Source organism: Corvus moneduloides, chromosome 4 (genome assembly GCF_009650955.1).
Source record: "Corvus moneduloides isolate bCorMon1 chromosome 4, bCorMon1.pri, whole genome shotgun sequence".
NCBI classification, from domain to species: Eukaryota; Metazoa; Chordata; class Aves; order Passeriformes; family Corvidae; genus Corvus; species Corvus moneduloides.
This window is the reverse complement of record NC_045479.1, coordinates 3,849,446-3,877,179: the sequence shown is the minus strand read 5'-3', so window position 1 is coordinate 3,877,179 and position 27,734 is coordinate 3,849,446. Positions and strand designations below refer to the sequence as shown.

The 27,734-nt window shown below is 42.4% G+C and overlaps 1 protein-coding gene across 3 annotated transcripts in view; it reads right to left on the bottom strand.

The window, feature by feature from the left end:
* EPS8 (epidermal growth factor receptor pathway substrate 8) overlaps positions 1-15,833 on the bottom strand; it is a 127,631-nt gene extending 111,798 nt beyond the window's left edge. For 2 of the 3 annotated variants that reach the window (XM_032107828.1, XM_032107832.1), the window contains exon 1: positions 15,093-15,170. The gene's annotated coding sequence lies outside the window, so the exon portion shown is untranslated. Of the gene's footprint in view, positions 1-15,092; positions 15,171-15,596 lie in introns of those variants that run through there. The other variant, XM_032107829.1, reaches the window with a different exon arrangement.
* Between the last annotated feature and the right edge of the window lie 11,901 nt (positions 15,834-27,734).

Sequence of the window (27,734 nt, the reverse complement as noted above, 5' to 3'; positions counted from 1 at the left end):
ACCTTTGCACTCTCTATTGGGTTCAGACTGGTGAATTTCTGCTGCAAACTGAACTCTATTAAAGAAAAAAGAAAAAAGCTTAATTGAGATTAATTCATAACTAGGCTGTTTCAATTCTATTTATGAGTTTCAGGGTGTATCAATTTCAGTACTCTATAGTTCTCTACAGGTTGCAGAAATGTTAACCTGTGACACAACTATGTGACAGATCAGAATCAAGACACATCTACAACTTGCTGAGAGAAGGGGAGAGCTTAAAAAAAAAAAATTGAAAATCACCCTTTGTCAGGTCAGTTTTACAGTTTCTGAAATGCCAGTTGTACATTTTAGCACACCACTGGTCTCAAATGGTGAAGGCACTGTCAATCAAAGACTCCCATCACAAGCAAGCTCTGGGCTTGTGTTGAAGCATGGAAGGGGGAGAAGAAGTAGGGGAAGATAATCTCTGCACTGGGAATACACTCAGATATAATGAAGTGGAAAAACAATGAAGAAATTACAACATACAGGATCACCCACTACAGCCTTGTAAAACAAGCAGCATCAGTGCTGTGTTGAGGGCCAGTTACAGCTCGAGGCACCCAGGGACTCAGTTTGTCTTTCTGCTCTTTTGGCCCTTTCAGATGAGAAAAGTGGCAATGTGTCAGCAGTGCTCACGTGTCCTGAAGGCTTCAGGTCCTTTAAAGATAGATGGAGGGTCACAGCCTTCATTCCCCAGGTCTGTATTTTTAAGAATCATTTTGCATACCTTCGGTGTACGTGTGGACTCTCAAGAGCCATTGCAGAAGCTTGGCTTTGAGGCAAGCTTTGCAACTGCTCTCTTAAAAGTCTTAATTTCTCAAGAGCTCATTCCCCCTCCCCAAAAGGAGGATTCCCAACTTTGGTTCTTCTTGAGAGAAAAATTTAGCGTCTTCTGCAGGATAATCTTCAGCTAAAGCATCGGATCCTCCCATTAAACTTTGATCTTAAAGCGCACTATTTTCCTGAATCACCAAAAAATGCCACAACCTGCTTGTAGCAACCTGTAGGCAAAGCTCCCAAAGTCTCTTTGAGCTGCAAGGCAGCTCTCACCCCTCACTGTCCAAGCTCTCCTCACTACAGTCACCTCCTCCTTTCCTCATGGGAACAACATTTAAATTCGAATGCTGGTGCCTCATGTTTCATCCCCGGCAGATGAACCAGCATATCCATTTCCAGCACTAATAAGTTTAAATGAGTAGTGACAGTTTCCAGTCATGCAGAAACATAGGCAGACTCAGATGTCATTCTCAAAATGGTAACTGATTTGAGAGGGAGCATCGCAGTCAAATTGCCAGAATAGACCTCTGCTTTTAAATGACTCATTAAAATCCAGGGCAAATCAAAGGTCCTGATAGCACAAGGATTATTAGAAATAAAAGCAACCCACCATTATTTAATGTGTTAGTCAAGATGTTAGAGTCCTCAAGAAGATAAAGCAATTTTTGTTTCAAATGAAAGTACTTATCTTTGTGAGAAAAGACAACTTATTATTAATTCAAGACAAACTCACAGTACTGGAGGTGAGCCAGTTTATTGTTTTCACAAGACTTAGCAGACTGAACCAAGATAAAAGAAGAATCCCAGGGCTTTGCAAAAGAGGGATAAAAGTTACAAGCTCTGATTTCCTAAGTGGCAGCACTGATATTCCCCACTCCAGACCTCTGTTTGGTACCACTGTCTTAGGCTCACCAGGTATCATCACCGGGGATTGAATTATCAGGGGTTGTTGGGGTAGTAGTTTTGGCTTTTGCTGTGTAGTAGCTGGCAGTGAGGTATGCAGCCAGCACAAAAGATCTGGAGACTGTAAAAATATATGGAAACAAACCCTCCATCCATGCAGTGGATGCTACGAAAAACACAGAGGTCACCAGGAAGAAAATTAGAGATGTTAATTAAATTTCCCATTTAGCTGTTAGCCTTTGCTGGGGTAAGTCTAGCTGAAGAACTGAGTGCAAACAAACTGAAGAGCCTCATGGCTGGACACCCTGGAAGCTGTCCTCTCGATCTGAAACTTCGATCCTGAAGTTTTTAGTAGAGATGAAGTGAGCCTCCACATCCCCATTCTGCTCATTTCCCAGTCTGCAGCTCCCACTTCTTCATCTCCACTTCATTTAGCACTGCTAACACATCCACCTCTACAATGCCAGTACTCAGTTGTATGACAGCTCCTTCGACAGCCTTGCAAGTGACAGGAAATTGGGACAGATTTCAGTAGAGAGGAGCTCAGACAAGTTTACAGTAAGCTTGCTTAGCTTTGTTTGAGGCAATACCGAGTAGTAAAATTGAGGATGAGCTGTCAAATTTAATTAATTAGAAATCCCAAACAGCCAACTTTGCACACAAGAGATCTCAGCTTTATGTAAGATGAACAGCCCCAAAAGAAAGGTGTAAGTCCCCAGGTTTACTTCACTGGGGTGCAGGAAGCATCCAAAAGATCAAAAGACGCTATCCATCATTAATCTGAATTTCCACCTGTCATCTGAAACCCACGGCTGAACAGAATAAAATCAGAATCAGCCCAGATCAAACAGGACTTCCTGTCTCTCTTCACTGTACAGTCCAAAGACAGTAGCATTTTGAGATTTCTTTGTAGTGCTACCCCAGTGACATACCAATGAGATAATGTAATTCCTGAGGACTGCAGAAGAACATTAAGGAACATAAAGAGAGACAAAAGAGACCATTAAGTTGGTTTAGATCCTCTCTCTCTCCTTTTCTTAAAAAAGTCCTCTCATCTCAGATAAACAGAGGATTTTTCTTGGTTTATTTGCTTTTATGTCTGGAGTTAGGCATTGCCCAGCAGAGTTTTCATGAAAACATAATGCTTGTTTAAAATAGTACATACTTCAAACAAAAGATGTGTCTCACAGCAAGATGAGGACAGAAAAAAAATAACAAGAATGGTGACAAATTCTTTTAAATTGTTTCCAAATGATCTAAGTTCCTATTAAGAAAACAAGAACACAAATTATCTTGAGGTTTGCTTTTTTTTTCTTGTCGTGGGTTGTTGTTTTTTTAATTTGAGATTTTTGAGCCTCAACCTCAAAATCATTGAAGTTAGGCAGGCAGGCAGACAATTTGTTCTGTTAATATCAGTGGAACAAACAAGTACATAGAGATCAAGGTTCTGATGCTGTAGAAACCCTCTCACCCACCGCTGAACAACTCATGAACATCACTACCAATCTTTATCCCTGGACTGAAAAATACCTTCAAAGTCATAAAGGTAAGTTTTAGGCAATTATTGGTTAGTCTTCCTGCTTTTTTCTTTCTGTCAGAGCAACAACTCAGTGCATTTCTAGGAGCTCTAGGAGGAATGTGCGTCCAGAGTGGAGAGTGCACACTTGGAACAGAATACTGATCACATATGGTTTCTAATCAGTGAGTGCAGTATCACCATCCCAATGCCCATTAAAAAAAAAAAAAATTCCGTACAGCAAAAATGACCCCACGCTCCAGATATGCATCATTTTTAAGGTCAGTTGCTCCCTGAAGGCACATGTCTATTACAGGGTAAGAACACAAGAATAACTGGAAGTCTCTGTTACACACTGCCCCAGAACATTTCCTCATTACTGGAAGCAAGAGTCCCACGCAGTGAGAGCATAAAGAACAAGGCCATCTGTAAAATTACCACGTATTTTTCTTTACAACCTAAAGAAGTCACTGCACTAAAGCCCTGTGAGGAAGGTTTTAAGACCAAGGAGGACTTGGGCTGCTTGTGACACATTCCCACAGAAATCCAATTTTTGGAGTCAATTTACTAAATTGCCTGAAGTGACATCTGTAAATCTCGTTTGATAGAAGCCATGAGCAAGACATGACAATACTGAAAAAAACATTATTGCTGGCATTACTGGAAATGCCAGCACAGCATACATCTGGACATCCCAGAGTCTGTACAACACCAGTTCCACGCTCTAGGAGGCAGGAAGGCCACAAAACTCTCAAAAGTCAAAGTGAACCTATACAAGGACCTCCCCAACACTTCCATGGATTCCCCACACAGGGTAATACGGCCTTTAACTCTTGGAAACTGCTGTGCAAACAAGTGCCTCAGTCTGCCACATGAGCAAAAAATGATTACACAGACAAGTACACAGTGGTTCAGAAAGCGATGTGAGTTTACACAATTTATCCAGTGAAGCATGAAGGATGGAAGCAGAGACTCCAGGATCAGCTGCTTTTAGCCTGTGAAGCTTTTGGGGAAAAGGTGTGTGTCTAGAGGATGAAACCTGGATTGCATCTGCTGTGTGCCCATATATATATATATATATATCTATATCTATATCTATCTCTAACATTATATATATATATATGTACATACAAACAACAGCATCTGGAGGGTTGCACCACGTTCTGGCATTCACGTGATTCACACACAGAACCACTAAAAATTCACTTGTGCACTTAGTGAAAAATGCCAGTGTTTGCCAGGGGCAGGTAGTTTAAATTACTGTGTCTGTCTTCCTCCAAGAGGAAAACCAAGGAAACTTGATTAATATTTTTCTACTAGAAATAGAAGGGCAGAAACTCTCCTCCCTCATACACTCTGGAGGTCAAACTAGATGATGTAATGATCTCTTGTGGCTTTAAACAGGTTTTATGGATTATCTGACTTAAAAATAGACACAATGTTTAAATAATAACATTCTCCTGAAATTGAGTGCCTGGTACAACAAGCCTCCAGTCGCTGACTAAGATCTGGAGGGACTACGACCATACAGAGATTTGTAACAAACCAAAGGGAAAATCTTGGGTAGATATTCCAAAACTGAATACTTGACTCTCTCCAGCTGAAAAGCAAATGATCTGTGACACATAATTCTGATATATGATATATATCTTCTGTGTAGCCTGCTTCAGCTAGGTGCAGATATCCATAAAATCATGTGGATGGAGGATGTGCCTACAGTGCAGAACCATTCCCAGGTTTGGGTACCACCACAGCAGCAAGGACCTCCATCCTCAGCCAAGAGGCACAGAAGCCACCGTGTCCCATGAAATTGGAGCCTGTTTCTGGTACTGGGACAGTGCAATTAAAATCAGCTTCTATGTGCCTGCACTGTCCTGACACCTCTGCTGTAGGCACTCCCCTGAGGATTTAATTCAAAGCCTGTTACCATACCAGGACTGCCAGAGGTCACACCATCGTGGCTCAGACGAGGACCCCAATCCATTAAGTGAACCAATGTGAGTGTTGCCTTTTTGCTCCTTTTTGAAACACAAGGCCACAGGAGGAAGTGCAGGAGAGACATGTTGCCATCTCCTCAATGGAAGTGTTCCTTGTCACACCACTGTTTAACTTGTCACAAGCAAAACAACAACACAGCAAACCTCACCAACGTGCATGAACTGCCTGGGAAGTCCACTGGGTATCACTTAATTCCATGAGCCACTGAGTGCACGAACAATGGGAATCAGATTACTTTGCTCATATGTTTTGACAACAGCAATTTCATTTTATTTATTATGGTAATTCATAAAGCACCACCAAACGCAGTGCAGAATCTCTTATGAAAATAATTACAGTCTCGTCATGCAGGATCTCATTGAAGCACACCATTAATTCCTTGACAGTTAGGGAACAAGCCAAAGACTTTGTGCAAATGAAGGATTAGCGAGGTCTCAACACACACATTTCCTTGCACTTAAAATGTGCAAGGAGCAGACCTTATTAAATCAACATTTCATATGATGCTTTAAAATGATAGCCCCTGAGGCAGATTCTTTTGTACTTCAAAAGATAGTTGTTATCACACTACTTATATGTTACAGTCTAGGATAACAGAAAAATAAATTCCTATCTAATTGTTCCACCACTGTATACAGGGAGCATAAAATAGTGGCTCTTTCCCACAGCTGTCAAAAATCCCCAGACTTTTATTCACAATGAGATGTCACCAGTCTCACACAAGGAAGAGAGAACAGCTCTAATACAATGCTATGAATTGTCTTCCACTTGGCTACTGAAAATATTTTGAGCAGTAACCTTTTCTGAACCTACCATTCAATATTTGGACTGTCTCCATATGTGCCTCAGGGTTATCCTGCCTGCCTCTGTGTGTTTAAAGTGCTTCTATTTCTACGCAGAACAACTTTGTGGTTGTGCATTTTATGGTTGTTTTTAAAGTAAGATTTGCCTAAAACTATTTAAAAAAAAAAAAAAAAAAAGGGCTGGGGCCTTTTTTCTTCTCGATGTTTAATAATGTTCAAAGTTGTCTGAAAATTTGCTTATACACAATCATAAAGGACTGAGTAAGTTCCCTGCTTTGCATCCTCTCTGTTTTCAAAGTCCCTGCAGTACAGCCGCTATGAAATCATGACACCCATGATCCAGATTTGTGTGATCTCTCTAACACTTTAACTAACTCAGGTCTTCATAAGTGGAAGTGGTCCAGAAGCTGTTAGGAAACATCCCTTGAAACTAAAACCTTCATTTTACTAAATACTAAAATATGATTAGAGACACATCACTTGCTATAGGTAGTTTGACAGCCAACTTAATAAATTAGAACCCCCTAAAACCCACCAGAAATATCTGCCAATGTTAAAACCAAGATCTCTTAACAATTAAGAATGCTGAAAGAACTCGCAGAAGATGTTGCATTCTTCCAAACCTCTCCATCTTATCTCAAATATTTACAGTAAAAAGAACAGAGATGTTTTCTTCAAACCACAGTTTTTATCAATCCTCTCCAACATCCAAGCAGCACAATATTCTTCTTTTAATGTGACCAAGTAACCCCCTCTGATCCTCAGGAGATGTTTGCAAAATAATTGTTCCCCCTCACTGCTCCTTTGTTATTACTTTATTTTTTCCACACTCTTATTACTTCAGGCAGAACTAAATTAGAGATATTATCATCAATTTACCAAAACAGAATTCCCCTGAATTTATTTTCTTTCAAGTTAGACTTTTACAATTAAATTGTACATTAGAGCTAAATCTAATGGTTTTCAACCTGGCTGAAGCTGATTGGCTCACTAAGTCTACAGCTGAATCCTTCCCCCTCTCTCATTTTGCTAACTAGAAGAGAAATGAATCTACCTTCAAGCCTGCTGGAATCAATCTTCTTTTCTCTTTCTCACAATTTATAAGCCAGAGGCTTAAAAAGTGTTCGTTTCCGCTTTTAACAAGCTGGTTATGTGAGATAAGCACAAGAACATTCATAAAAATAGCTCAGCTTTAAGTCATGAATGTTTTACAAAAGCAGACCTTAAAATAAAAATCATAAAGGCTAATTGTGATTTATACCATGTTACTTTTCCTATTCTACCAATTATCAATCATCCCTACAAGATCCCTTCTTTTATATGCCAGTGTCATGAACGCAGATGCTGCCAGCTCATTCCTAATCAGGGAGACACTGCACAGCACAGACAGCCCCCAGTGAGTGCTGGGACCTCTAAACACTGGCACACTGCAGAAGAGGGTTTATTCTTTTCCAGTTAGGGACTTCCACTTTATTATTATTGTTTAATTTTTTTTCAAGTCCTTCACAAAGATCTCATAGCTGTCCCACACATTGTATTTCAGTATGGTCTACACCATCACTTTGCCACCACCCTCAATGTCTCCTGAGTTCACAAAATCTTTATTTAGGCAGCGGCAATACAACCACTGGCACTGAAACTTTTATTACTTCAATAACAACAAAGCAGCTGGTGGTAATAATAACACTACTTAGCATTTATATGCTGCTTTATATCTACAAAAGCCTGTATAAATATTTGTTAATTAAGCCTCACAAAACTCCTGAGAGTCAGATATGTTTTTTGTTTATAAATAGGAAAACTGAGACAGAGACAAAACAGCTGTTTCCAAAATCGAGATTTTTAGATTATTTTTAAAAAAGGGAATGGAGATGTCTGGACAGTAACTTTCAGAGTTATAAAAGGACAGCTTAAAATACTCAAAGAGCCCAGTGGGACATAAACTCTCATGCTCTAAGCATCCACCTCCTCCAAAAACATCAGTGCTGTCCCTGGGAAGACACAGCTCCCCGCTGCCAGCTGCCCTAAGCCACTCGCCACTGGGGAGCACAAAACCCTGGACTGCACAGGCCAGTGGGCCATTCCATCTGCCAAACCCTCTGCCTGGAGCGCCGAGTCCCTCTGGAGAAGTCAAACCTTTGATAAGCTGCACCTAACTGTGATTTCAACTGCTCACCACCAAAACTTGGCCTCAACAGCAACTTGCTTCTCCCCCAGGGCAGGATTCTGCTCTGTCACTCTTTAAGGAACATAGGCACTCTTCTTTTTCTTGCATGTCAACATTTAGCTTTCATATAAAAAGTGAGAAAAAACGGTAAAACCTAAGTAGAAAAGAACTAACTCCACCACGTACCAAAGGCACTTCTGAGAATATCTTACATTCATATTCAGTAAGACTATTTATTGAACAGACTTTCTTTATGTGTATCAGACACCTCACTCACATAGGGAAAACAAATGCCTACTCACACTCCAACACCTCCCAGTCAGGTCTTGAGCTCTAGAACTGCACGAAGAGAGCTTAAAATTATTGCCTTGACAAAGTACACAGCATTGTAGGGAAGACATGACTTAGCCCACAGAGACTTGACTACCCATATAATTTCACGTACAACTTTTGTCACTGAGAGCAGTGGATCTGAAATGCTTTAGAGAAGACGTTGGAATAAAGACTAGTGACATAAAAAGAGAAAAAGAATTGGGTTTTGAGTATGCAAAAGCTTTACTGCAGGAAGTTTCATGAAGCTGAACATGGAGCACTATGTGCAACTAAAGAGTGATGTAAAACAAAAAGGGAAAGGAAAACTTAGGGGTTAATAAAGAAACAGAAGGAAAAAAAAAAAAAACAAACACAAAACCAACAGGAGACTAAAGTTATATCAAGACTCAAGAGTAGGATGGACCAGAATATGGAAGATGGTGAAGAAACATGGCTCAGGCAAACAGAGAAGGAAGGAAAACATGAAGAGCTCAGCCAGGGGCCAGGCTGAGCAGGGAGAGGTGAGACCAAAGCTGAGGGCAAGGCCCACAAGGCAGCAGTACTTTAGCACAGAAGCAACCACAAGAAGGGACACTGTGACTGCAGTGGAGAAGCTGTGTCTGTTTCTTGGCAGAGGCAGGACATTCCTCACCCAGGAGTGACTTACCTAAGAGACACGAAGGTACGAAGTGCAGATTCCTCACGCTGTCCTGCCCTCTCCATGTGAGATAGCACCAAGAGGCTAATTACCAGTTAGCCCGGATTTATTAGCCTTAACAAAGTTTGCTGCTAAACCAGAAACAGATCCCATTCTCTACCTCCCAGCCCTCTGCCCTGGACAAGTCTTTATCCTTGAATACAGGAAGAGAAGGAAACAGAAAGATGAAACATTACACTAAGGGTTGCGAGAGCACAGGAAGAATTGCAAAGCAATAAATAATGCTGGGAGTGGAGCAGAGAATAAGTAATTCCACTTTGGGAAAAGTGAGTCTGAGATGACATTGAAGGGAAAGAAGAAAACACATGTATTTAATGCACAGCCTGCCACCCAATTCTGAATGTGAAACACAGATGTATATTTTTGTCTCCAGCTGAAGGCAGTACAATGCACTCACTGGCTTCTCAAGACACGTTGTGCAAAGCTGAAAATTACTTTAGAGGCACAAGTATAAATGGTTGACTTTTCCATACCATTTTTAAAATGGCACTGAAGATCATCAAGCTAAATTTTATTACCACGTGTGATATCACAAACTCCTCATGATGTAAGTCAATTTCCTTGCACTATCCTTGCTAGATCATGGAGTTCGCCATGTATCTGAGTGCCTAAGACAATGTACAAGAGGAATGTCTCGCTCTTTGTACAAAGGTCTCACATTCTCATGCTCTGAGTAATAGAGCTGTGCACTCAAAAATATTTTTATGATGTACATTGGGATTCTCACAGGCACTGAACTCTCAGCGAATCCCTGAATTAACCAAACGCCCAGAAACACCAAGGGTCTTTCTAATCCCTTATAGAGTAGGATAAAAAAAAAAAAAAAGCTTTCTCCAGGCTAATTACTTCAAATTATATTTTACACTGGAAACAAAGAGATCTTTGTCTCAGGAAATAGAGAAGACTACACCTCAGACACACTGTGGAAACATAAAAAGATCAGTGGCATCGGTAGAAGGAAGAGTACATTAGAAGGAAGAGCAAAGTCCTCAGTTTTCATGAAAGGAGCATTCAGAGGGATGAATCAAGCCCTCTCAACCACCCCAGAATGAAAAGAACATGCTCATTAACCAAAGTTCACATTTCAGGTGAAAGACAATTCACCAGGACCTTTAATGGAACAAACCACAGCAACATCAAAGTCTACCTGAAGTCAAAACACTGATAAAATTGGGATAATCTTGTATCTCACCAGGTACCTGCAAGTATTGAGGAGCAAATACGTGTGCTCACAAAAGTTCACTTTGCATGTTTTTTAGAACAAGTTTGATGCAGCTGTTTTGGGAAGAGGTTGTTAAATCCCATTCCCTAATGGGTGTGGGCCTATCTAATGAACACCAAGCAGGTACTGCTAACATCTCACCCCCAGCTTCTCTTTGCACTCAAGACAATTTCTGGAAGGTGAGGGGGAGGAGAAGGCAGTACTGATGGGAGAAGCAGCAAGCCTCACGCCTGATTTTCTACTTTAAAAATGCTTTTATGTGCAGGAGCAGAAATCAAAGTAATAAATACAAATTCCCCAGGAGTCACCTCTTTATTTTCCAGTTACAAACATTCCTGAGCTACGGACAATAAGAGAAACTCTTGTAGTAGATTTAGGCTGAAGCATCCAGCAGCTACAGCAAACTCCAGCCCCAAGAACCAGCTCTGGCAGCTGCACAATTAAGTCAGCTGAACACAGCTCCCCCTGCACTCATGGAAAGCTTGAAAGAAATCAGGTGTTCCCTTACCTGCAGGGGTAATCTATAAAATCCAGAAAATCCACAAACTGTAACATTTTGGATTATTCAAAGCCAAATCCTCTATCTCATGTAAAACCATTGCATTCTTGAAAAGAAAAAGAAAAACAAAAAAACCAAACCAAAAGAAAATCAATAACGAAACAAAACAACAAAGAGACCAAAAAACTCCAAACAATCACATTATCTGTATGAAACCTTTTCTAAGTTACTGGATATTCATAACACCTACCTTCACTCAACAGATACCATTCTTAAAATTATTAATTTTTACTAAATATTCTCTTGAAATACTCAAGAGTTTTCACAGCATTCCAGAAGCAAGGGCTCATCATTTTTATGTTTATACTGGGCTTTTTTGTTGGGTTGGTTTTTTTTTTCCTCTGTAGCTCTATAGAGAGCCTAGCAATTTCCATGCTTGGTCAAAATGACAACATGAGTGAGGCTTTAAGAACAAAGGCAAGTACAATCCCCCGTCACACCACCACGGTAATGAAGACGCCTGTCATGCATCAGAAAACTACACAACAGAGAATCCCACAGAAACGGGTAACTTCCTGGAAAATACTAACTCTGCACCTTTGAGGCTAGAGACATCTGCTAGCTCTGTCTATTCAGGATGCACAAGGTTGCTGGAGTCTATTCATAAAAAAACAAAGGTAATAAATGCAAAGAAAGTAATTTGTAATTTGCTATTTCCATGTCAGATCTTAACCCTGTGGAGATTCACAGCATGCCTAACTTTAATTACCGAGACAGTGGCACAGAGAGGGAAGGGAAGAAAGGACTGGAAACGTTCAGCTAGTAGCAATTCAAGGCCCTGAGCTGGCTAATATTTAAAAATGTTCCTAAAACTGACATTACAATCAAAGGTACATGTTAGTGATTGGAGGCTCATGGCCACAGCTCAAAATGAAACATATCTTAAAAGGCTAATGCTAACAACATTTCCATTTGTGATTCATTTTTTATCCCTCAGTGTCAATGACACAAAATTAGAAGGAAAAAAAGAAAGGAGTCCCTCCTCACAAAACAGATGTGGAGGTTGCTTCTTCCCACATCATCAAGGTCCTTCCAAGACGGCTGTGACTAACCTTGCCAGGGAACAAGCAGAATTGCACAGGATCTCCGAGTATCAATAGCTATAAAAGACACCTTGTCTCAACATTCCCTTTCAGTGACTGCAGAGCCATGTTTTATAAACAGCTTTGCACATGTTTTCTCCACACACCCAAAACAGTCTCACTGACTTAGACAAAACTTTCAATGACTTTATACCTAAGTTCCTCTATGGGTGCAACAGGGAGAAATGCCGTGGTCGCTCAGGACTGCACTAACAGCTGAAGTTCATGGCAAAACAAAGTTCAGATGACAGCCATCATCTAACTCGGAATTCAGGGTGGAAAACTGAAATTCCTAGGTATCAGAGTTAAATCAAAAGATGTACAAAACAGAATGTCATTGTTTTGGATGAATAAATTGGTGGACGAATCAGAGTCCAACTCTGGAGTTAAGATAAAATGGCACCAGTTACAGCCTCCCCCCAAAAGCAGGAATTCTAGTTTCTGGCAATGTGAAGCATTTAATAGCGGGAAAACTAGAGAACTAGCACTGAAAACAAGAAATGAGCCTCTTATATATTGAATTTTCACATTGAAAAATACACTTTGAATGGAGATACAAGGATCTGGCCATGCATGCTGCACCATAAACGACACAGCTCCAAGGTCTTAAATATCTTTTCCTTCTGGCCACCAGTCCCAGAGCTGAGAGAGGAGTCTGGAGGGGTCACAGACCAAAGGGCCTCCTTTTTCTGTCTGGCATAGCCAAAAGCTGTGTCTTTGAAAAAATGTCGTGCCATTGAGCAGTCATTCACTGTATGAGAGGAGATGTAGGAATTGTAACCAGGAGCATAAGAGCAACAAGTGGTAGACACTGAAACGAAAGTTAGCAAGCGCTTTATTAGCACAGTCTTTGTCATGTGGACTTCAAGTCTTCTCTTATCTCCCCACAGTAACTGAAGTGTTCTTATATATTTCATCTATTTTGACCCTTGGGGCTTCAATTATTTGACCTCAGATGTTACATTTTAATAAACTGTCACCCACAAGGGAAAAAAATGCAGTAGTTAATGTGACTGATTTTCCATCTACAGCTTGATTATGGACAGAAAAAAAATCAACCATATTTCAAGAATTTAGTTGTCACCAAGTGGAAAACTTCAGTACTTTTTTCCATCTGTGCATTTCACAGCAGAAGTAAGTAACTTCAGATTAATCTTGCCCTGTCTATTACTGCTGTATATAACTAGCACCTAATCATTACTGGGTGTTGTCGCTCATGGGGTGTTACCTCCCTCCAAATAAATCTAATGGGATGCTTTGTCTGCTTTCAGAATTACAGAATCACTCAGAAGCATGCAGTCGGAGCTATGAGGAGGCATAACTCAACGCTGCAGCCTCTCTGAGTGTGTGACAGCACAAGCCAGCTGGACAACTCAAGTCCAAAGCCACTTCCATTTCCATGGCCTTCCCAGTAAAAGCAAGCAGCAGCCACAAGCTGCTCCCTTGGAGCCTGGAGCACAGTATCTCGTTACCTGACCATACCTGTATGCTAATGGTGCTACACTCCCCGTGAACTGTGAGTCAAGAGGAGATGCGGGGCGTCTCCCTTACGCCTTGGAAACTCTGTAAGCTCTTTGCAGTCTGCTTGCTCGCTGAGAGGAAACCACCAACTCACTGCAAGCCTGGCCTTGGGGAGGTTTCTTCTCCTCAGAGGGCAGGGGTTGCAGCATTTCTATGGGTATTCCAAGGAATGGAGACTGGCCACACAATGCTGATTAAGTATTTCCAGTTGCTAACAACAAAAAAGGTCATTTTTATGTTCTCCCATGTAAGCAAATTTGTAGCTGACATATAGACATTGCACAATCACAAACGAGAAGAAAGATGGTCAATAGGAAGGGAGGAGGATCACATTTTTGATGATGAAGGAGAGGCGTAATTAAAATATGATCTATGCTGCAAAGGCACACGAGATCCATCGTTTGGTTAATGTTTCAGCAGCCACAATGCAGAGGAGCAATACTTTTACCTTCAGTACTTCACCTCAAGTAAACAAAGCGGACTCCACCAAAGGTCACACCACTCTGAAGGGTACAAGATTCACGAGCCAAGGCAAAGCACAGTTTCTGAGTGGGAGGATTTGTTCCCAAACAACATCCTTAAGAAAAACCTGTTCCACCTTTCTTCTATTGCCTGCTACTCACTGGCTTGAAACTATGGTTTAGTGGAAGCTGCAACATCTCGCTTTTCGTGGATACAGTGCAGCCCTACTGAGGTTACAGGGGGGCAGGAACACCTTAGATTATTCCTCAAAATGCCACGAACCTGTTTTCCAAGGCGTGCCCAGGTCACTTGCACACTGGCAAGGGTGTGTATGTCATGGAGATGAGAGGGGCAGAAGGAGTAAAAACGCCAGGGAAAGTTACCAGCGAGAATGAACGGGCTGAACAGCGGGGGAGATGAAAGCCAGCAGGGGAGAGCACCAAACAAACGCGGGCACGCAACAGGATTATCCCACCCGAAAGCGGTCCTTTGCCCGCTACCAGCGAAAGAGATGGAAAAGCCAGCTGAACCAGCGGGGAAAAAAAATACCACAGTAAGAGCTGAAAGGCGAGTCACCTGGCAGACGGTGAGACAGGAGAAGGAGGGCAGCCGCACGGATGGTGCCCTCCGCGGGCAGCGGCGGGGATGCCCAGCCCGCGGCGGGCAAGGTGCGAGCAGGTGTGGCGGTACCGCAGCGGGAGGAGGAGAGCACACGCACACCTACACAGACACACACACACGTACACACACGGAGGGCTCCGTGGGTGTGAAGCCAGGCGGGGGAACGGCTGCAGCAGCGAGCGCTGTCCCCGGCGGCCGAGCCGCGCTCAGCCCGGGGGGCCCCGGAGGGACTTCTCAGCCCCCCTGTCCGAGCGCAGGGCGGCGGCAGCGCCCACGGGACCGGGGACAAGCCCGGGGCAGCGCCCCGTAATCCGCCGTGTGGCGGCTGCCCGGGCGGCTTTTGAGGTCGCGGAACAACCCGGGGGCTCGACGCCCGGGGGAAATCCCATCCCGCCCCGCCAGCTCCTTACCTTCCCCCGAGTCCTCCTGCCGGCCCGGGGGCGGCGGTGGCCGCGGGGCTCCGGGCAGGGGCGGGCGCGGGGGCTCCGCTCCGCGCCGCCAACAAAGTGCGGGAGCGGGGCGGGCGCCGGTCAGCGGAGCAGCCGCGGCGAGCGGAGCGGAGCGGAGCCGAGCTCCCTCTGCCGGGCGCCCGCCCCGCCCCAGCCCCAGCCCCAGCCCCAGCCCGCGGCCGGGGCGGGCCCGCGGAGGGGCAGCGCGGAGCTCCCGCGCTGGCGGAGCGGCTGCCCGGCGCCCTGCGGGCTCTGCGCGCTGCGGAGCCGCCTCCCTCCTCCCGCTCCCGGCGCGGCTCAGCGGGCGCTCACACCATGCAAAGGTGCTGAGAGCAGCGCCCCGGAGCCGGGCTGAAACGTGGGAGTTTAAAGTCATCGTCAGCGTTTACCAAAAAAAAAAAAAAAAAAAAAAAAAAAAAAAAAAAAAAAAAAAAAATTAAATAAAAGGCCACACACGAAACCTACCACGACTCCAAAGCAACATCCTTCCCCGAAGAAGTAGGTGTAGCTAAACCACCTTTGGAACGACTGGGCTACGAGAACAAAAGTCTCCCGTCTTCGCTTGAAATCCCGGATGAAATCTCCCAGCTGTTTATGTTGTTTCCATCTGGCACCACATTCCTCCCCACTCTGACAACTTACACGTGGCTTTCACTCAGCGCAGGGGAATGGACCCTATCGGCACACTTGCAGGTAGCCGAAGTCCTCACGCTACACTGTTAGCACCGTCGGGATTGCTATAATGAGCCACTTCCCCTCCTAAAACCGGGCTGTTCCACGAGAATCTGTTTTCACCGATTTCTCTTTCAGATAAGTTTTTGCCTTATGTGACTCCAGAGAAAAGCTAGAAAGCATAAATCTTTTGACAGCCTCAGACATATGAAAAGAGCCTCTATTCAGGTAGCGTATAGGAGAGCTGATCTGATTTTTGAGGTTCTGCTCCTGATTTTTGATAGGATTCAATTGCCAATCCAGAAAGATTTACACACCTGCTAAATACCTTCCCGAGCCTCCTTCCAGGCTTCACCAAGATCCCTTAAGAAGATCAGAATCATATCTGGACCAAACAGCTGTTCCCACTGAGCCACGGTTGTCCAAGCGGAGCAACAGGTCCTTTATGCTACAGAGTTTCTGTGACTCCAGGCCCTCTCCAAGAAACCTGCAGAGGAAAAGTATAAACTAAGGAAAGAGCAGCTGCTTGCTGAAATTTCCACTCAGTTCCAAGAAATGAGACTTGGCAGGTCCTTGCTTTTTATAACACTCCGTGACTCATTTGCAGAAGCAGGTGAAGTCAGAGCCATCACTGCCAGAGTCCTGCCCCTGACGGCTACTCCAGGGAGGACGCGGATTTTACCAATTTTGAAAAAAAACAAAGAGGAAAGGACGGTATTGTTCAGCTACTGTTTGCAGCACTTTGGTTGCTGAATCTCTTCTCAAGTGGTGCTATTCCATCCTTGACCTGGTGTTTGCCAGCAAATCTTCCTGAAATAAGGTCTGAACTCTACAAATGGTGTTATTTTGCCAGGCTTCAGCAGGTTCGTGCTGAAGACCAGGGCAGCAGGCAGGAATTAAGCTCACTGTGGGCTCCTGTGAACCAGACAGAAGAGAGTAACCCGAGCCTGCAGATCAGGCTGGGAGAGGTGGGGCCTCACTCCACAATGGCTTAGGAGTTCACCTTAACCCTGCTTAAAAGAGAAAAGAGAGAGAGAGACAGAGAAAGAAAAGCAGTTCAGCCAACTTGCCCTTCCTGGCTCGGAGCTGGCAGAGCCCCTTGTCGTGCTGCATCTTCTACCAGTTCTGTCTTTGTTATTTTTTCTGGTCCAGAAAGTCCTCCACAAAACAGGAAAGCGCAAAAAAATGTGACATAAATCCACTTCTATGTACCCAAAAAAGCACTGAAATGTGGATACACCATACATTTCCCTAGTTTTTTTCCAACAAACCTTCAAATCTAAAAGAATCAGATTATAGAGAGGCTACCTAGGTAATTACTGTGAATGAAACTTACAGAAACACTGACATTTCCAAACTGTCCATGCCAGATGCCATACACACACTCCCTAGGTAAATAATAACAGTAATTGGTACTTAGAAGTGCTCACGCCATGAGAAGTAGAAGGAAATACGAGAGATTCTCTTAAAGAAAAGGTTGGGGACTGCTTCAGTCCTTGGCAGTGATAAACAGTGCCTCTCTTCCCCCTTTTTTCCTGGATAGCAGCCCAAGCCCACCCCTTGCTCCAATTCCCCTTAACAAAGGACAGAACACAAATGCAGAAGACCACTGTAGGCTGACAATTTTGTTTGGTTTCACTTGGAAAGAAAACATTTTAAAGGAACAGAGACAATTAAGAGGAAAGAAAATGGGATGTGAGAATTAGAGAAGGGAAACCAGAAGGATAAATGGGAGAAAGAAAGATTTGGGGAAGAATAAATTCTATTTCTGTTCTCTATGACTTGTCTTTGAGATGTGTACAGCAGGTATGGACATTTATAAAATTATTTTATGAGTATGAAGTTAATATTGCTGCAGAAAGGAAGCCAGAACATTGTAACACAGGGGATGAAGAAGGCATTCCATCAATGTTTGTCTGTTTGGGGAAAAGACAAAATACGCCGAAGAATTTCCTTCAGTTGGAGATCAGCCTAAAGATACTTTCTGGGCTGGGAGCCTGCAGGATGGTTTACACACCACAGACGACTTGCACAAGGGTCTGGCAGGTCCATCAGAGCCTGTTTGCCGACAACCCCCTTCTTTCCTGCCTGGAATGCAGCCAGGCTCCGCGGCCCCAGCCAGGCGCAATCTCCTCTGCAGGTGCACACGCGATGGAAGGCGCCGAGTGGGGAACAAACCTGCAGCTTCCTGGGGAGCACCTTTGACCAGCCTGTATTGAAAATAGACAGACAAGAGTTCAATTGGTACAGTATTACCTGCAGCGAGCCCAGGGATTTGAGACTAGCTGCTGATACTGGAATTTCCACTCTCACTGAAAGCAGACACCGCTGTATCCATAGAGTTTTCAGAAGAAAAATATACAGAGCAAGCCTGATTCTTCTATTGATTTTAAGGCACTTGCAGCTCAGTGAGAAACGGCAGAATTGTTCCTGATTTAGGTCATAAAAATGCAAGATAAACCCAGAGGAATCCACAGCAAATGAGAGAAACAAAAGAGACTGGCTTTTGGTCCATGCTACTCCATTCTTTATGCTATGGAAAACAAAAAAAACATTGCAAATACAGAAAATACTTATTTTCTCCTTAAGTAAAATTATAGAATACATTTTGCATCATGGCTAAACATGGTGCTATCTATCAAACTATGCAGGTAAGAGGATTTGAAGAATAACCATAGAGATAGAGTCCATAGAGTCCCAAAGTAATTTGTAGCTTGATTGGGAGTTTCTTTTGGGTGGGTCTGGTTTTAAAATATTCTGCTTAAATATGCCATCCTTTGTGTCACAAATATATATGTATATATATTTTGACCATTTTTAGAAGACACTAGGTGAATGTGATTAATTGTTCTAAATTCAGATTTACTATTTGAGCAGCAAATCTGTGAATAACATAATGACCTCAAAATTTGTGAGGTCTAAACATATTCAGGACATTCTATAAACTTCTACATTAATTAAGAAGCTGGGGTCTGCTAAAAATTACCTTTGGGCAAACCTTCTAATGTGTTTGGGTTTGATTCCCCTGCCCAGAAGAAAAAAAAAAAGGAATATAAAAAGATTATTAAAAGACCTCCTCTCTCCTCATTAGTTGATTCCTTTATTGAAAAGCTCGTGCTTAGTTGATTAGTAGGATATTACAGAAGCTACTTGCAGTTTCTCGAATCACCTTTCTAAGGCAGGTTGGTTCAGGCAAACAAAGTAAAGCAGACCAGAGTGCTACCCCCAATCTAAATGTGAACAAGAAGGAGGAACTCAGTGTGTCTGTAATCCTCTCCTCGCAGAAACTGAACTCCAGACTCAGTTCTGAACCAGAGGGAAAATGTCTGGACTGCTGCTGGCTGACTCATATACTCTATCCCAAGTATGGAGCCAAAGCAGCACAAAGAATTCCCAGAAGTCTCATTTCCATGCGAGAAATGACTCTTCAGAAGAGCTTGAGGATATGGCAGAGAATATATCAGGTGAGAGTGAGGTGTCTGTCAGAGTGCAGCCATGGCATGGAACTCCACGGAGGCTCCCAGTGACTGTGACAGATAAAATTGCCTCAAAGAGCTGTCGTGAGTCACTTTGCCCAAGTTATAATGAGGGACCACTCAGTACAGCAGAAAAGTTTGGTGCTGTTAAAGAAAGGAAACACTCAACTGTTTGCTCATGGGCCCTGTGGTGCCCGCATTCCCAAGTCAGAGAACATGGAGTTACATCTCCTGGGTGCTCTGGTCTCTGTTTTACGTCATTTGGAGTTTGCATCAGTAAATGTACACCTTCGATATTTGTCCCTTAGTCTAGCTGCAAGGGGTTTACAGAATTTTATTCCTTGTTCCTAATTATTGTTACAGCCGTGAGGGAGATTATTCGACTGAGCTGACTGAGATAAATGAACCAACTCTTCATCCTGGGCACAAAACTCTTCAGCCTGAAGCTGCCTCCACTGATGAGTTAAAAACTTGCCATCCAGCTGTTCCAACTACTAATGCATCAATTACAAACTATGTAATTTATGACTAGGGCTGAAGCTGAATGTGTGATGATAAAAAGCCTTGCAGTAAGACAAGGGCTCCGTGACATTATGAATTATCTGGCAGTTCTTTCTGCACGATCCTATGTGGATTGCAATCAGCCAGTGAAGCAATGGATAGGACCTTTCTGCCTCTGGAGCCATGGGAAGTGTTGCCATTTATTTCAGAAGGAGTAGAATCAGACCCAAACCCTTAACTTGTGCATTACTTAATCTCTGTACTGAGAGCTGGTTGGCTGACACCTGGATTTGGAAGTCAAAGACTCTCTCCTGAAAGAAACCTGAGGTGCAAAAAACCTTTGCATAATTTGGGCAAAGCTCAGCACGTTTGTGATTGCTAGAGTTTGATCTGTCACCCCTCAAGAGCTACACTGTGTTTGATGAATGAGACTCTAATTGAATTTAAGCAAATAAATTGCAGGTTACAGAGCAAACTGAAGTGTTTTTATGCATTTTGATGCTTCCATGTTCCTATCTCACAGAGACAAAAAAGAAACAAGACACAGACAATCAGTCATTTTATATCCGCGCTCTGCTTTTTATAGGGAAGCATGCCAGGTGTGTTTTATTACATTTTTATGTTTATTGATATAGAGATAGAGCATTAAACCTCAGATATTTCTTTTTCCTTATATCTCATATTCATAAGAAAAGAAGGAGGGCGGGCACAAAAAAAAAATATGTAACTACTAGGAAAAAAAATCATTTGTTTTGCCAGAATTTATAGAAATTTCTGGTTTTTCATTACTCTTCTAGGATTTTGAGCTATACTTCTCTGTTGGGAGGAGGAACAGTCTTAACCATATGACTCACCTTAAAGCCTTCAGAGTTCTCGAGTCAAGCATCTAAGATCAATACATTTCTTTAGTAATCACGAGGTGTTGATAAAAAAGACGCTGACATTTTTATTTGGATTTGGGGTTCATAGATTTCATGTTTCTTAGCAGAAATGTCAGAGGGAGAGGCTTTCTTCTTTTAACAAATGACAAGGATTTGAGGCATTCACAAGATGGAGTTAAGCTTCTGAGAAACATATCAAATATCAATACCACAATAAAAAAATCATTAGATTGAACAGAATTACTTTGTAAACTGTTTTTTTTATTGTTAATTGTGCTGAACTTTATTTTTGAAAACAGTTGTCCTGGTTTCTGTTTTTAAAGAAAGAAGGGCCTTGTTCAACTGTCCAAGCTGATTAGAGAATGTGTTGGTCACCTGAAATCCTGCATTTCAATATATTTGCTTATTTCTGATTCAATAATTATTTCATTAGCTGAGGGAACTAATTAATAATGCTGATATCAATTTTTTGGTTACACAGTTCTTACCACAGACCTCAGAATTGCCTAGCAGCATTAATGAATCTGAAGAGACAGCCATTGTACAGAGGGGACAGCCAAAGCTCAGCTAATGCTGAAGAGCCTCACAGTTATACCCTGAAACTTGGATTATGTTGTGTTTTTATTACAGCCTAAAATTACAGAATTTGAATGATTCTGAGAGATCAGAAATGAAAATAACAGTAAATGCATATAAAATAACTCTGTGTGTGTGCATATGTATAGTTTTAGGCACATTTTGCATGAATCTCATGAGTTTTGGGTGGAAGAACATGAACCATTAGTTCTGATCACAGCACACTGGCAAAGCTGAAGTGACTCCATTATGCTGGGAAGTTGCACCCAATGACCATGGAAGTGGAGCTCTAGTAGGACCCAGCTTGGTGCTCTGATCATTACAGTGCCTCGCACAAAAATGGGACAATGTCTCTGAGTTTGATTTCATACAGAGTCAAGTCACAGGTGTGGTCCTGGGAATTGTGACTGAGAAGGTTGAGGCTGGGGGTATAATCACAGACTCAATCAGACTCAACAAGCTTTTCTTTCCTACAGAAGGTGCCCATGAGAGAGGTTAATTTCCATACAGTTTTCAGATAAACATATGTAATGTCCAAGTTCATAATGGCTTCAGCCTGCAACGGATGTGGCAGGTCTGCAGCTGCATTACTTGATTTTGCCTTAAGGCACCCCAGTCCCCATGGCAGTATCAGCATTTGAAACACACATACTGCCAAATCAAAGAGGGCCTTCCCCGAGCTTGTTACAAGTAAGAAACAGCTGACAATAATTAAAAGGGAGACTAAACCCTATGGTTATTATGATCATTAGTTGGCCAGTGGTGGATTTCATACTGAGGTGGTAACAAGTATTTGCTCAGGGAATTTGCTTCTGGGGAAAAGAAGAAGTCACTTACCACAGCACACCTTCTGCTTTCTTCACCAGAAATGGCTGGGACATGGAAAAAGTACTGAGGAAAATTCCTCTTTGGAGGTCACTTCCTTTTTCCAGAGCTGGATGATTGAGAGGTTTTTGAGAGCACCGTGCCTTCAGGGCTATCCTACCATCAGCTTGTTTAGCTGAACTTAATTTTCCCTCAGTTCTAGAGCTGAGCAAAATCACATGGCAGAATCATATGTTACAGCCATATGGCATAGTAATTTTTATACAGATAGCAGCAACAAGCTGATACTCTGTATTCTGACATATTTATAGCCCTGGTGTAATGATGCAGGAGGAGTGCAGTAGCCTCCAGAGCGGGGACATGAGATGCAGTCCAGTGAAGTACAGGCACAAGATGATACTAAAGATCTCAGGGTGATAAACCATTCACCCCAGTGAATGAGCCAGGCAGAGCTTATTTTATATTAATTAGATAATTTGGAGTGTGAATATTTGTGTATTGTCACTGGAGTACAACTAATTTACTGTGTGTTGTGTGTTAGTTAACATGTTAAGATTTTAATTAGACTAAAAAAAATCCTTGGCTTGTGTGTTCCTCCTTTGCCAATACCAAGATTTGACACAGAAAACTCTCTCCATCAGTCCTCCATGTTCTTACTTTCCTTTATATTGTGATGCCCCAAAACTTTTCCTACTCCTTTGTAATTAAGTGCACTCACTGACACAGTGATGGGCCCAAATAATTTTTGTCCTTTCTAGGGGCAGTAAGAGGCCAGCCCTTTGACCCCTCTGTGCCAGAGGCCCAAAAATCAGAGGTGTGTTCATCAAGACAGACAGCCCCTGCCCTTGATGTGCCCATCACTGGCACCCTGTGCATGTGAGATTTGCAGAGCTCAGCTCCCCTCCATTCCCCTACAAATCCAGGGAGCACTAGGACTTACCCTTCCCTCCACAACCTTACACACAAGGGGGTGATGAGGGGAAGGGTTACCAGGTGGGGAAAAGCCACCATGCCACAGGGCAGGTGACAGGCATATCAGCAGAAAAGGTCCCATGCAGCATGTCCTGCATCCTGCTCCACCCCTGCCTCTGCACCCAACCATCACGGAAAACTGGAGAAACCTGAGCTGCCCTCCCCTCCTGACCCCTGCCAGGGGTGCTTTTCAATGAGCTGAAGGAAGAAATTGAGCTTAAGCACAATGATAGCCACCCTGTTTGTTTACAGAAACATTTTCCCACATCTTCTGTGGTTTCAGTTTTTAAAAGGGTGAGATTTTCAAGGCTGGGACTTGTCCTCAGACATATATAGGTATCCAGTGCCTAGTACAGCCAGGGCTCTGTGCTGACAGAAGTCTCTGTATCCCACCAAATCAAGCAAAACTGTGACAAAAATAATGTCAGTCCTTCCTCTTTACATGGGCCTATGTTAAAAGAATAAGCAAGTACTTGGCCAAGAGAAGAATTTCTTCTTCCTCTGGAGTGGTGTCAGCCAGCAGAATTCACCACTCCAAAGAGCACCCGGACTGCTGTTGAATTTAAAAAAGGGGGGTTGAATGGTCTTAATCAGGCGATGCTTGTGGCTGGTGCAGCTGTATGGAGACAAAAGGAAAAACTGAGAAGGACTGAAACTCTTATAGAATGACACGGATGATTTAACCCCTAGAATGAACAAGCTAAGGACTGGGAACACACTCGTGATGCAGATATTTCTGGGCTATAAGAAAAGTAGGAAGAGAAGGAATTGAGTTAATCCCCAAGTCAAATAAACAATCTAAAAGTTACTGGAAATAACAGAATAGATAATCTGGGAAATTCCCTGGGAGGACCGAAGAGCTTCCAGATTCCCAACTGTAAGACAGCAATACAGGCCAGGAGAGTACACAGCAGGCATTGATAGCCTACCTGATCTAACAGGAGTGTATTTCAAGGATTTGTAGATCCACAGTACTTGTAGATTTTTGTGATTTGAAGAAAATGTTGCAGGTTTGCGACTGTTTTTTCCTTGCATTTAAAACTCAGAGGGGTGCATTTCTTTTGTTTTGACAGAGATGAGAAAAGTGAACATCAGATGTCTGAAACACCCCTGCTCCTCAGTCTGAAAACAAAAGCAAAGCAAACACAAATGAGATTTAGCACATGCAGCCACTAGAGAGGAGTATGGCCAGTGTTGCATTCCTCTCTTCTCTGCCTCCAAAGTCTACCCTCCCCTCTGGAGAAGTGAATTGTTACTTGCAGGAGAATGAGACATGGTGGAGACTTATTTAGGTATAATTACAAAACACTCTGAGATCCCAAGATGAGAAGTGTGATAAAACTGAATCCAAAGTCCTCTAAAGCCCTAAAGGCTATCTTTAATTTATGGGACAATGGAGCAGGCCCATATATACTGCAAAATTACTTCTGAACTTTACAGAGTAAATGGCTGTGGCAAAGGATAAGTCAGGGTGTGCACAGCACTATGAAACCAGAATTAATTCTCCTTTCACGTGCCTTTGCATTGTATTATTTCAAAGATATATTCTTGTTATCCTCATCTAAGTTATAGGCTGTTCAATTAGCAGCATGAAGACTGCAACAACTGAAAACAAGCCAGGAACAATGGTCTGAGCTTCCCTGTCCGTGAGAACAGGGCAAATGGCAAAGGCTGTTTTTCAGCACTGAGTTGAACATAACATATATAACATGTGACAGCAGCCCCAATCAAATCACTATAGCACAGAGAGGCAACACTCCCCGTTGTCGGGCTCTCTGTGCTGAAAGCAATTTTCAATTAATTTTCCTCATTTACGAGGTTGACGCTAGAGCAGTTGTGAAGCAGTCCGAAAGCTTAGTGGTAAATGAAAAATTCTCTGGTATGCTTCACTCAACGTGCTTCTCCCAAGAAGCACAGGCAGAGACAGTTTGAGAGCTTGTTTCTTTAGGGGAAAGACAGACACACACGTTCTGTTCCTCATTGTTGTCAGCATTCTCCATTTACTCGCAATTGAACACACACAATAGATCAGGTTGTCCTAACAGGGACACAGAAATTTTCATGCAGCTCCGTGTGCAGCTCCCTCGAGGAGCTACTGGCCAGGAAAGTGGAAAGTTTTAAAGAAAATGTTGTGGTTGTGAGTGAATTTTCTCCGTATGGGGTTAACTCCCATTGGCCACTGATGTGGCAACCACTGGCACACCCTCTGTACATGAGCTGAGTGAGCTTTCCTGTTTTGAGCAGATAGGAACTTCTGCAGCTCAGACCGTGGGCTCTTTCCTCCAGACAGCAGCTTGCCCAGGGCAATGACTCCAGCTGATGGCCACTCATGGCCAAAGCTCAAGTTTGATGGACCTGGTTCTTGTTTACTCTGCTATAGCAGTGTATTTAACCATTGCATTTACTCGTATGGGTAATTTGTTTATTTGTTTACACGTACCTGAAAGCCCTGAAAAACTGCAAGAATTGGGGTAAAAGAGATTGTACCATAAATGAGAACTAGCAAACTTAAGTTAGCTCAGGTTGCTAAATGACTCCTCCAGGTGAGTTTTGAGTATCTCCAAGAAATGAAAACTCCACAGTCCATCTGTGTCCCTGTCCCTGTGATGACTAACTTCATGGTAATTTTATTTTTCCTTTTATTCCCTTGGAATTTCCCATGTTCCAACCTGGGTGCCCATCACTTCCCATCCTTTCCTTGTGCACCTCTGAGCTATGCCTGACTCTGTCTCCTCCACACACTTTTCTTAGGTAGCTTCAGACAGCAATAAGGTCTCCCCCAGACTTTGTCTTCTTAAGGCTGAAGAAACCCAGCTTTGTCAGACTCTCTTTGTTCATCATGGCACCCAAATAAATCATCCTAATGACCTTTCACTAGATTCACTCCAGTTTGGCCATACTGCTCTGGTATTCAGGGGCCCAAAACCAGACACCCTGCTCCAGACACAGCTTCACAAGCACTGCTGGAGAAATGGAATCACTCCTAGTGATCAGCAGGTACCTCCTCCCAGTCAGCCCCCAGTCCTATATCCCTACAGCTATTTCATGTTGAGTTTAGTGTTTTCCAAACATTTGTACATTAAGTTCAGCTGCTGTTTTGCATTTTGCATTTGATTTCAAGGAACCTGGAGTCTGGTCAATATGTGCCCATTGCCACAGTCTGGCTGCTGCAGAACCTTGGTCTGAGGTTCCACCAAAGAATAATATGGTAATGTCTACAAAATCTGAGAGTGAGTAAAAGAAAAATAATGAGAAAAAGACAATACATGACATATTCTTCTTAATAACATGTTGTAATAATACATCTTAATAAAATGATTATTGATTATACAGTGTATTATTATTATAGTAGCCCTAAAATCCTAATAAAGAGCCCAGCAGTGTAAGAAGTCAGGTCACAGAAATGTGGGGGAAATGAAAGGATTCATATCAATGTAAGCTGTTTTGGACTTGGGTTTCACTGACTGTTGCATCCATTTAACTGCAACCACTCCAGCTCTTCTATCTGTGGGAGTGTCACTGTCTTCTTGGGGAAAATGAAGGATTAATTGCATAGTTTAGAATGATTCTCTGGGTATGAATAAAATTCCTTTGCTGCCCAACACAGAAATATTGTTCAAAGTGTGTTTATTCTAGTCAAAAAAGTACTCAAATTTCTGATTAACAGCTATAACAGAATGATAGTCTCCTTTAGCAGGAGACCTGTTCTTCAACAGGAAGGCTTTCCTCTTATCAACATCTTTATCATAAAGTTCTATTTTCATATTAGGAAGATTTCATTGCTGCAATTAAACAAGACTTTATGGGCAAAGGGTTGGAGTAATGTAAGACAGAACTTGACTAACTGATGGCAAGATTGAAGTTTTTGATGTGGATTTCACAATGCATTGGAAATATGTATTTCCCCTATCATCCTTTTTCAGCAAGTGATTTCTTATATTTTACATCCTCATTGATGTATTTCATTGAGTTTACAATGTTATATTGACCTTATCCTGGTTCTAGTCATCAATTTCTATCTTTAGGATATTTAAGGATAATAAATCTTTAAAGTTATTGCAGTAGACCTTTCTCTTCAGAGGATTTATTATTTCCTGCTAGAGGAATGAGATTTTTAATGACCCACATTTTAAATTATTTCTCACTTATAGGCAGTTTTGACCATATAGGAATAAAAATGAAGTACAGGTCTCCTCCTGGGTCCTGCCAGGAGAGCAATAACACCTAACTCCTTGTAGCATTACTGTTTTAATTAACTTAAACCGTGTGAATATGCCAAAGAAATTGCAGTTGTAAGTTGCACAAATTTTAGCATGCTTTATTTCACCTTACTGGGACTCATTCTCAGGTTTGGTTTTGGTTTGTTTTATTTGCAGCTCTGTACTGATATTTGGGAATAGAAAAAGTTGGCTGTCAGATATGTTTTTATAGGTCACAACAGGAGGTAATTTAGAATTACCTTTTTTACCAATGAGATATCTTTTGGGCTCATCTGAAGAGCTGCAGATACCTTCTTATTTTTACCAACATTCAACACTTCATTAGCTCAAGAGTCGCTCTTGGATTCTGTGGATTCTAGGCCTGTGTTGTCATGGCTGCACTTATTACAAAAGGAAGTTTGTCATTAAATTAGAGATATAAAACAGAAAAGGATTTATACAGAGTTATAAAGCCAGAGTTTATACAGAGTTACAAAGCCA